Source organism: Mustela nigripes, chromosome 1 (genome assembly GCF_022355385.1).
Source record: "Mustela nigripes isolate SB6536 chromosome 1, MUSNIG.SB6536, whole genome shotgun sequence".
NCBI classification, from domain to species: Eukaryota; Metazoa; Chordata; class Mammalia; order Carnivora; family Mustelidae; genus Mustela; species Mustela nigripes.
This window is the reverse complement of record NC_081557.1, coordinates 175800763-175813077: the sequence shown is the minus strand read 5'-3', so window position 1 is coordinate 175813077 and position 12315 is coordinate 175800763. Positions and strand designations below refer to the sequence as shown.

The window sequence follows — 12315 nt, the reverse complement described above, 5'->3', positions numbered from 1 at the left end:
GAAGTATTCATACTGTTTTGCCTTGCCAAGGCCATTGCCTTTTTAGAGACCCATGAGTCTTCAAGAAACTATTAAATTATTATGAGTATTCATTTGTATTCATCTCAATTGTCAAGGGATGAGGAAAGCCTGGACAGAATCTTTTCTAGAAATACAAATAATGTTGAGGAAGATGCAGATAATACACATAAACATAATTTGATGAGCAACAAGCCAACAGTCAGACAAAAGGTAGTAATGCTTCCAAGATGGTGCTTCACCACAATTACCCTCCAGTTTAAGGTCCAATTTGGAGTAGAGGAGAAAAACAATATGAGAGAGACATCTAAGTGCAATGCAGTGTGTTGTTCTGGGTATCTCTCTACCCTCTGGCTGCTGGGTCACTAACTTTGGATGGCTATCCTCAGGGCATACATAAGATTAGATAGGAAGTCCAGCTGACCTGTCAGTAAGTGGTGATTCATTTATGCTGGTACAATGGTATTTATTTCCACTATTCTATTTTCCCATTTTTATGTAGGTAGAATAATACTGAATTACATGTAACATATATTTTACAAATATAGATTCAGTGGTGATTTTGGCAGATTAATTCTTGCTATAAGACCCTCCTCCAAAAAAATTGCAAAGGAAAACTAAGTGGGATGACACCAGAATCAAGGCTACTGAATGCCTTTTGATCTATTATTCATTCTTGGTTTTAGATGCTTCTTGCTACCAACTGGTAGAAAGTGGAAGGTAGGGGAAAAAAGGAAAGTGTAGAAAAAAGACCAAATCAATGACTAAACCCTGGACCTGACATAAATAACAATTCATAATCTCTATCACCCAGTTTCATTTCTTAAAAAACATTAATGAATAAATTAAGTGAATGAATGAAAAAGGAGCTCAATATACATGTTATGGATATAATGCAAAGCTGATGTAAATAAAACATTAATGGTAATGTCTTATTTACCATTTTCACTCACTATTCGTATCATCTTTATATTCTCAACAGTCTTTTTTTTTTTTAAGAAAATGAACTTTAGTATAATAACATTTAAACCTGGCAATTACTATTTATTTAAATTTTTTTTATTTGAGTGTGGCTGACACACAATGTTACATTAGTTTCAAGTGTACAGTATAGTGGTTCAACTTCTCCATACATTATGCTATGCTCACCATAAATATAACTACTATCTCTCACCATACAACCTTATTACAAAATCATTGACTATATTCCTTATGCTGTGCCTATTACTACCATGACTTATTTATTTCAGAACTGGAAGACTATTTCATATTCCCCTTCACCCATTTTGCCCATCTCCCAATTCCTCTCTCCTCTGGCAACCATCAGTTTGTTCTCTGTATTCATAGGTCTGATTCTGCTTTTTGTGTGTTTGTTTATTCATTTTTGTTTTTCAGATTCTGCATGAGTGAAATCATATGGTATTTGTTTTTCTGAGTCTGACTTACTTCACTTAGCATAATACACTCTTATTTATCCCAGAAACAGAAGAGCCCATGATGTTAAGCTCTTTAAATCAATGTTTAACTCTCAGATGATTATGTTTAAAGCAAATACACCACTTATTGTAAAACTGCAATCCAAACTTAGATGTTCCTTATTTTCCAAAACACACTCTTTTAAAAATGAGTAACAGCCCCAAAATTTCAGAAACATAATTCTGCATGAATCTAAGTCAGAAAGTCCCTGCAAAACTGTGTGTGGTTTTGATATATATTTATGTCTATTATATATGCAGTTTAAATTAGATATTTCCTGATTACATTATATTTGCTTTATTTAGCTTAGTTTTATGCTTGTTACACACACATATTTTAAAATTAACACCTTATAAAATTCCAAAATGCAATTCTAAGTCATTATTTGGCTATGTGTGGTTTTGTACAAATTCCAGTAAATTTTCTGCCTGGGTCCTACTAATAAACATCAACTTAAGAATGAAACCATATTCCAACACAAAATTTCTTCTAGTGATAAATAGCATGCTAGCTCTGGAAAATATTTACCACAACATTGTGCAGTGTGCCCTTCTTCCAAGATCAGTCAGAAACAGCTGGTCATCCTAATTCCCAGTGTAAGCATTATATTAAGGCAATGTAAATTCTCCTTAGATTGTACCCAATACTTGGCAAGATATCAAAAGTGGGTGTGAGAGAAGGCAAACACCCAGGAATCAAGATAAATAATATTCTAATAAATTCAATAACTGAATTTCAATAAACTCAAAAACTAAATAACAGACTTCAAATTATTATATATTTTTAGATTTGTATTTATTTACTTGACAGACATCGATCACAAGTAGGCAGAGCAGCAGGCAGAGAGAGAGGGGGAAGCAGGTTCCTCACTGAGCAGAGAGCCCGATGTGGGGCTCAATCACAGAATCGAGATCATGACCTGAGTCGAAGGCAGAGGCTTAAGCCACTGAGCCACCCAGGAGCCCCAAATTATTTTTTTAATGTGATAAACATCAAAATTTTATATGAAGACAAGATCCATCTATACTTGCAAGACCCCATCTCACTCAACTCATCCTACTCTAAGTTCTGGTTTCAATACAACTTTATTTACAAAAGTAGATGGATAGCCCATAGGTCATAGCTTGTCAGCTTGTTTTTTGTTTTTGTTTTTGTTTTTGTTTTGAAAAATGTGTGTTTTGGTGCTCCCTTAAAATACATTTGAGATGAGTACTTCATTCATCTCACTCTATATGTAAGTATACAGCTGGCTCTTGTGTCTATGTATGGCAAGCCCTATTGAACAGTATACTTCAGATATCTGTAGTTGATTAAACATAAAGTATATCTCAATGAAGCTGTTAAAAATAATAATGAAAAACTCTTCAGTTGTGAAGCTGTAGAAACTTTTATTTACTTTCACTCCCATTCACTAATCGATTCACAGGGCATAAATTTTACTGGCTTGTATTTAAGGAGAATGTTATCTCCTCTATTTCCATGTTCTTCTCTGTACTGATGTAGATTATGGTAGAGTATGAAAAAGAAGGGACCTACGATTACTTTCTGACAATGTAGTTGTGTACTAGTTGGAATTAGGTTTATCTGTGAGTTATAGAATAATAGCAGTAGTTTAAAAAAGATAAAGTTTATTTCCTTCTCTCTTTTCTTTCTGATCTACAACCTTTATCCTTCTGGCTTAAGTAGGTGACCTCTGAGCTCCTACAGCAAAATAGGAAAACAAAGAAGAGGGTAAAGGGGACATTCCAGCTGTCTCTTTGGGAAGGTTTCTGGAAGCTACTACCATAACATACTTCTGTTTTCATCCTTTCCACAGATTGTAGCCAAATAGACACATAACTTAGCTGTAAGGAGCCCCAGAAATTATTATGGGTGGCCATACATGCAGAATAATGGATTATTATTCATTAATAACAATGAACTAATTCATTATTAATTAATAACAAATTATTATTTCACAAATAATATGAAATATATTATGGTACTATAAATAGTAATATAATTAAATATTATAACATTATAAATAGTATAAATATAATAAATAAATTATAAATAATTTATGAAATTATTATTTCATAAATAAAGATAATTTATCTTTTATCTTTATGGGATTAGGAGTCACCTTTCTCCTCTCTAAAATAAGGGGGTTTGCTTCATGACCTAGAGGTCTTCCCAAAATTTAATATTCTGTATTGTAATTAAATCAGAAGCAAATGTGAACCCAATTTGGCGGACATTGGGAATGAAAAGAGGTAATAGGGGACGCCTGGGTGGCTCAGTTGGTTAGACGACTGCCTTAGGCTCAGGTCATGATCCTGGAGTCCCGGGATCGAGTCCCGCATCGGACTCCCAGCTCCATGGGGAGTCTGCTTCTCTCTCTGACCTTCTCCTTGTTCATGCTCTCTCTCACTATCTCTCTCTCAAGTAAATAAATAAAATCTTTAAAAAAAAAAAAAAAGAAAAGAAAAGAGGTAATAGTAATAAAGTTAAACCTGAGTGAAAATGGGCTCTCTGGTTTGAGTTCAATAACACACAAGGAAGTACATTTTAAAAAGTAGTTATACAGAATGGTTAAAATGCCTCTTTAAATCTGTATTTATATATTCTAAACTGGATATAAAAACTGGGAGTTATTTTAATAACGCTTGTCACTTACATTTGAAAACATGTTTAATTTTTTCCATGAATAAAGACCAACCTTTTAATCCTTTTTCTCTTGATTAAAAACTATTTTAAGCTAACTAAGATATGCATGTTCAATCTGATGTTTTTTGTCTTTTGGGGAAGATTTAGTAACAATGACTAATTTGTTCAAATGTTATATTGCAAGACAGCAACCAGTATTTAAAGATATATCTGGGGGCGCCTGGGTGGCAGTGGGTTAAGCCGCTGCCTTTGGCTCAGGTCATGATCTCAGGGTCCTGGGATCGAGTCCCACGTCGGGCTCTCTGCTCGGCAGGGAGCCTGCTTCCCTTCCTCTCTCTCTGCCTGCCTCTCCGTCTGCTTGTGATTTCTCTCTGTCAAATAAATAAATAAAATCTTAAAGATATATCTGGAAGATTTTAGAATCGTTTAACCTTAAGTAGCTAAAAAGAAAGCATGGAAATAAAGATATTAATGTATTTTTTAAGTAACTGTAAAGATCTCTGACCAGAGAAATTTAATAAAGAGCAGGAAAGTTGAGTGATTTTTGAGAAGACACTTGGGAACTGGAAAGATTTGAATTACAGCTTATTTTGTAAATGTTCAAAACTTCCTATTTTCCTAAGGTCTCAACAGCCTCACAGACCCTGCTATGAGAACCCCACTCAGGTGACCAGCAGTATGGCAGTATGGCAGTATGGCAGTATGGCAGTATGATAAGTAAGGTTGGTCTCTGCCACAAGTTCCCCTTCTTACCCTCCCCTGACTGTGATCTAGTGACATTCAAATACATCAATGAAATCACCTCACCCCTTTGCTTGTACACTCCACTCTGATTCCAAATAAAGGTACCTGCCCACAGATACTCTCTCTTAGTTTCTTACCCACTATGCTAAGTCCACTCACACAGAGCTCCTCCTGGGTGGCTTCCTGAATGGTATGCAAGTAACTTCCTCTTCTAGGACCCTGAATATAACAAATCTCTTTCATTTTCATATGTCTCTCTATGCTGTTATTCTATGTCCATACCAGACTGAGCATCAAAAATGGTCCACTTTAAGTAACATAATTATCCCTTATAACATGGAGTCCTTGAAGCTGTGCTGGAGTGACTTAACCTCTTTGAGCCTCAGTTTCATCCTCTAAAACAAAGGGTTGACAATATAACCTGTATAATAAAGTAATGATACTGCCTTAATATCATCATGCCTATGAACTGCTTAACTTGAAGCCTGTTACATGGGGATTACTCAATAAATGTATTTATCATTTGTTATCATTGTTAAAATAGGAGAGAACCCAACAAAAGGAGGGGGAGCAAGAAAGGCAAGTAGGTTTGTGATGAGGAAATGTAGCAATTTTTTATACTCAGGAACAATAGCATTTGTGAGGAGCATAACGTGGTGGAATCATAAACAAATGACTTTAGGAAAAGCCATGATTCCTAGGTGCTGGCATAATGATAATGGAAAGGAATATATGTAGATGACACCATTCCTGTGTAAATTCACCACACTCAACCTGTATTCCATGTGCCTCAAACCCAGAAGCATTTGAAAAACATGAAAAGTCTCGTGATATATGGGTTTTAACCAGGAAGCACCTCAGCTGTCTTACTGTGGAAATCACACAATCAAAATGTTTCCCAACCATACTTTCTCACACACACTTATTCCTTACATCTGCAGAATGGCACCAGAGGTATGACGTCTGTGAGTTTTATCTGAATAGTGGATGACCACAAGTCCAGCATGCCATAAAATACTCATGTTGCCTGGCTTCACAGAAAGAAAATACACGATTCTTAGCCAGTGTGAAACAGTTTGATGATACATGGGAGAGAACAAGGGAAGGGTGAAATATATCCATTGGCTACTTTGCAATGCAAAATATAGTAAATATCCACTACTCTGTATTTGTAAAAATAGAAATATACAGTATAATGCAACAAAGAGACATAACAGACTAAGGACAAAGGGCACAATTTCTGGAATGAGTTAAATTAATAAATGTATTATTGAGTCATCAACAAAATGCTGGAATAAATTAGGTACTCATAAGTTTAACTCTTAGTTTAAAATATCAAGAGGGGTGCATTTGGGTGGCTCAGTGGGTTAAAGCCTCTGCTTTATTCCCAGGGTCCTGGGATCAAGCCCTGCATTGGGGAGCCTGATTCTCCCTTTCCTCTGCCTGCACTATACCTACTTGTGTGCTCTCTGTCAAATAAATAGTCACTTCTGAATATTTTCTCCCATTCTGTAAGTTGCCTCTTTGTTTTGTTGACTGTTTCCCTTCTCATGCAGAAGCTTTTGATCTTGATGAAATCCCAAAAGATCATTTTCGCTTTTTGTTTCCTTTGCCTTTGGAGACATATCTTGAAAGAAATTTCTGTGGCCAATGTCAAAGAGATTACTGCTTATGTTCTCCTCTAGGATTTTGATAGACTCCTGCCTCATGTTGAGGTCTTTTATCCGTTTTGAGTTTATCTTTGTGTATGGTGTAAGAGAATGGTGGAGTTTCATACTTCTATATACATAGCTGTCCAATTTTCCCAGCACCATTTATTGAAGAGACTGTATTTTTTTTCCACTGGGTATTTTTTCCTTCTTTGTTGAAGATTATTTGACCATAGGGTTGAGGGTCCATATCTGGGGTCTCTACTTTGTTCCACTGGTCTGTGTGTTTGTTTTTGTGCCAGTACTATGCTCTCTTGGTGATCACAGTTTTGTAATAAAGCTTGAAATCAGGCAATGTGATGCTCCCACCTTTGTGTTTCTTTTTCAACATTTCCTTAGCAATTCGGGGTCTCTTCTGGTTCCATACAAATTTTAGGATTGTTTGTTCCAGCCCTTTGAAAAATGCCAGCGGGATTTTGACCGGGATGGCATTCAAAGTATAGATGGCTCTAGGCAGTATAGACATTTTAACAATGTTTATTCTTCCAATTCATGAGCATGGAATGCTCTTCGATCTTTTCGTGTCATCTTCAATTTCTTTCATGAGTGTTCTGTAGTTGTCGAGTACAGATCCTTTACCTCTTTGGTTAGGTTTATTCCCAGGTATCTTATGGTTCTTGGTGCTATAATAAATGGAATTGATTCTCTAATTTCTCTATTTTTTCGCTATAGTGTAGTAAGAAAGCAACTGATTTCTGTACATTGATTTTGTATCCTGCCACATTGCTGAATTGCTATATGAGTTCTAGTAATTTGAGGGTGGAGTCTTTTGGGTTTTCCTTATAAAGTATTATGTCATCTGTGAAGAGAGAGAGTTTGACTTCTTCTTTGCCAATCTGAATGCCTTTTATTTCTTTTTGTTTTCTGATTGCTGTTGCTAGGATTTCTAGTACTATGTTGAACAACAGTGGCAAGAGTGGGCATCCTTGTCATGTTCCTAATCTCAAAGGGAAGGCTGTCAGCTTTTCCCCAGTGAGGATGATATTCACTGTGGGTTTTTCATAGATTTTATGAAGTTCAGGAATGTTCCCTCCATCCCAATACACTGAAGAGTTTTAATCAGGAAAGGATACTGTATCTTGTCAAATGCTTTTTCTGCATCAACTGAGAGGACTGTGTGTTTCTTTTCTCTTCTCTTATTGATTTGTTCTATCACATTGATTGATTTGTGAATGTTGAACCATCCTTGCATCCCAGAATAAATCCCACCTGGTCATGGTGGATAATCTTTTTAATGTACTGTTTGATCCTCTTTGCTAGGATCTTGTTGAGAATCTTGGCATCCATATTCATCAGGGATATTGGTCTGAAATTCTCCTTTTTGGGAGGGTCTTTGGTGAATATGTTCACCAATGACAGTACAGACAAACGCTGATATCCAAGATCTATAAAAAACTCCTCAACTCAACACACACGAAACAGATAACAATGTCAAAAAATGGGCACAAGATATGAACAGACACTTCTCCAAAGAAGACATACAAATGGCTAACAGACACATGAAAACATGTTCATCATCATTAGCCATCAGGGAGATTCAAATCAAAACCACACTGAGATACCACCTTATACCAGTTAGAATGGCCAAAATCAACAAGACAGCAAACAACAAGTTTTTGGAGAGGATGTGGAGAAAGTGGAACCCTCTTACACCGTTGGTGGGAATGCAAGTAGGTGCAGCCACTTTAGAAAACAGTGTGGAGATTCCTTAAGAAATTAAAAATAGAGCTACCCTATGACCCTGCAATTGCATTGCTGGGTATTTACCACAAAGATACAGATGTAGTGAAAAGAAGGGCCCATGTACCCCAATGTTCATAGCAGCAATAGCCACAGCCGCCAAACTGTGGAAAGAACGGAGATGCCCTTCAACGGATGAACGGATAAAGAAGATATGGTCCATATACACAATGGAGTATTATGCCTTTATCAGAAAGTGTGAATACTCAACTTTTGTATGAATATGAACGGGACTGGAAGAGATTATGCTGAGTGAAATAAGTCAGGCAGATTCAGTTATCATATGGTTTCACTTTTGTGGAGCATAAGGAATAATACAGAGGACATTGGGAGTTGGAGAGAAGTGAGTTGAGGGAAATCGGTGGGGGAGACAAACCATGAGAGACTGTGGCCTCTGAGAAACGAACTGAGGTTTTTTTGGGGGGGTGGTGATCCTGGTGGTGGGTATTATGGAGGGCACGTATGGCATATAGCACTGGGTGTGGTGTATAAACATAAACTTTGTGGTGTAAAAAATGAATTTTGGAAGACTGAAAAAAATTAAAGAATGGAAGAGCAGCTTTGCGCAGTGGCAGTATCGTAGCCAATGAGGTTTATCCGAGGCGTGATTATTGCTAATTAAAGAATGGAAGAGAAAATCTAGCTTATCATATTTTAAGTGGCTTGCCTAATACTTTATTATTGTTCTATCCACTGATTTGAAATGTTACCTTAACCATTAATCAATTTCCCTTAAATAATAGGGTCTCTTTTGGTATATTTATTCTGTAATTTTTTTTGTTCATTTATTTATTGTGTCAATGCCAAATTATTCTAATTATTGTACTTTGTATTTTAATATATAGTAAAATTAAATTAGCCCCTCATAACTCTTTATTTTCAGAGTATTATGGTTATTTTCACATTTATTTTATTCCAGATAAACCTGGAATCATTTTGTCACATTTTATATCTGCATTACATTCCAAATAACTTAAATTTATATGTTAGTAAAGAAAAAAATCTTTTATTTAAATGTTGTATCCCTACCTAAATAAATAAATAAATAAATAAATGAAATGAAATAAAATAAAATACCAGAATGGTAAATATAAAGGCCTAAACTGTAGTGGACTGGTCTCTGATGTCGTAGGAAAATCAAAATATCATCAGTAGTATGTGTAATGCTGTATTTATGATGCCTTTTTATGGACATTGGCTTAATTATAAAATTCTATTTTTTTCTTTTTTTAACTTTAGAATCAAAGGAACCCAGGAAATGAGGACAAAGAAAAAGAACATTAATTAGTAGGGTTTCAATGAGCATTATAGTAATAGGGTATCATGCTGGTCTTTCTAATACACAGTAGAAACCCAGCCAGTCATGTCCGTAGTGATTAATTCATAGATTCATAGCTCTAGATATTACATTTCTCAGTCAGGATGAATGAGTCCAATCAGCCAGGTCTGCAATGACTCCTAGTTTTAGTAGATGTTTTGATAGTAGTTGTTTTGATAGTAGTAGTTTTGATAGATGAACAGTTTAGAATGTCTAAAATTCCCAGTGAAAGCTCCTGGTTATAGTTGAATTAAGATGGTCCAATTTTATATATATATATATATATATATATATATATATATATATATATCATTAACAAATATTTTTAAAATGACAATTATTATTAAGTTTTTCTAAAGAATTATGTTGTCATAAATGGATTTTTTTTTACTTGACTATTTCTAGGTGCAAAGTGATAGTGAAATACTACTTAATCTAATACTCTTCTCAGAATATACTACATAAAAATGAAAATGCAAGAACTGTGATGTGTTACCCAAAAGTCCAACCTGATAAACCAGTAGAGGCAAAGAGACTCCAAAATTGGATCTTCTGGTTGTACGTTACTTCTTTCTTATACATATACATTATTGTATTTTTTTTGAAAATGGCTATTATATTTCAAAGTATATTTAAATAGTAATTTTAAAATATTAAATTTTATATAAATGTGTCAGTACCAGTTCCTCACAGGCTTGGTATTTCTCACCTCTTTTTCTGCTCTCCATATTCATTGGCTAAATATATAAATATATAAAGTCAACATGTTTACATTAAGCCCTCTCATTTTCACACAAACAGAGTGCTTAAAAAATCAAAATTAAACCTTTTTCTTAAAGGCAGAGTGATTTATATGTTGCCTAAATTTTCATAAGACAAGAAGCTAGAAAAATCAAGGAAACAGACCCTCTATGCTACAGTTTTCAAAACAGAATCTGCCCTGCCAACACTTTGATTTTAGCCCAGTGAGATCCATGTTGGATTTCAAACCTGTATAAATATAAATAATATATATTACATATTTTTATGTATAAATATATTATATATATTTCATTTACATATTTATTATGTATATATTTATCCTATATGCTTTATGTAAATATATAAAATATATAATATATAGTCATATATAATATATAATTTATATAACTTACATATAATATATAATTTATATAATAGATAATTATATATAGTTATATAGTATGTAATATACAATATATATATCTGTGAATAATATATCTGTGTTGCTTTAAGCTACTAAGTCCATCATGATTTATTATTCTAGCAATAGACATCTAAGTAACAGCAACTATAAGCAATATATATAATATACAGATAAATCTATGGTAAATGTAAGAAATACAAATTAAATATTATAGATATATATATTATGTATGTGTATATATATTATACTTATATTCAATAATAGCTCACCTTGCTAAAGCGAGCAAGTCATCCAAACATGAAACAATTGGAAGGTAATAGAAATTACTGTGTAAGCAAGTGCTAACTTGTGCGATTTAGAGAAAATATAAGACTTCAGAGAAGGATATGTTTGAGTATCAGTATGAGCGCATGGAATTAGATAAGACTTCTCCTTAAGGAGAGAATTGCAGGATTATATGCAAGATGTGATTAAGAATTCCTTGATAATATTGACCATGAAGAATAGCTGAAATTACATAACACAATAAAAAAAAAGAATAACTGGAATTAAAGAAAATTTGGAATTCTCATCTTTTTGTAATTCTTTCAGATCATAGATGAAGTTTTTTGTTTTTCTTTTTTTTAATTTTTTTGGCTTGTTGTTGGGTTTTGTTGGTTTGTTTTTTCTTTTTTCAAAATAGACAGCTTGCTTTGATTGATGGTGAGGCCCTGGAGATCTGGGATAGAATTCGAGACCTTATTTGGCCTCAGAAGGAAATGGTGCCATGGTATATTAAGGTCCCAGAGAAGAGTAAGACTTCCCACACTTAGTTTTTATATTACCACAGCTGATATTTAGCTCATGCCAGTTGATAAAATATGGAACTATAGTAAACAATATAAACTATTCAGGCTGATAAAAAGTGACTCTCTAACTCCACAAATATCTCACTATTACCTTGGCTACTTTGATTCTACCATGGGACCCTGAATTATCCCTAATTTAGCAACTATGGAACTAATGTGCAGTAGCCATACTGGTTGCTTTATTGAATAAAGGTAGGGTGTTAGACTAGATGATTTTTTCAAGGTCTGTTTGAATCCTATGTTTATGTAGTACCTAGAACAAACAGAATATATATACTTGGTTAAAGGAATATATTAATTTATGTTTATAGATGTAATTTATTCTGAATAAAATGGAAAAGTAGCTGTATTAAAATTTAGTTCTTAGGAAAAGCCTGTTAATCACCATCATGGAAAAGCTGTTGGTATAAACACTTAATAAGATGCTTAGCAATGACCTCACAACAGTAGCAGGAGTTGGCAGATGCATGCCATTCAGTTTTCTCAGGCCAAATAGTACAGTTTCTTGGCACACTTTGAAAAAATTCTAAAAATGGCATTTTCCATGTGTAAAGCAATGAGAATGGAATGTCTTTTCTGTTACCACCATATATAGAAGGAATCTGGAGTTTCTTACAAACATGTAAGTTTTGTTGTAGTAGCTAGACACAA

The 12315-nt window shown here is 34.2% G+C and overlaps 1 non-coding gene across 1 annotated transcript; it reads left to right on the top strand.

Annotated features, from left to right (window-relative positions):
- Positions 1-8890: 8890 nt before the first annotated feature.
- On the top strand, positions 8891-9026 carry LOC132008916 (U4 spliceosomal RNA). Its single transcript, XR_009401751.1, has one exon. It is a non-coding gene; the product is annotated as a U4 spliceosomal RNA (small nuclear RNA).
- The last annotated feature ends 3289 nt before the right edge of the window (positions 9027-12315 follow it).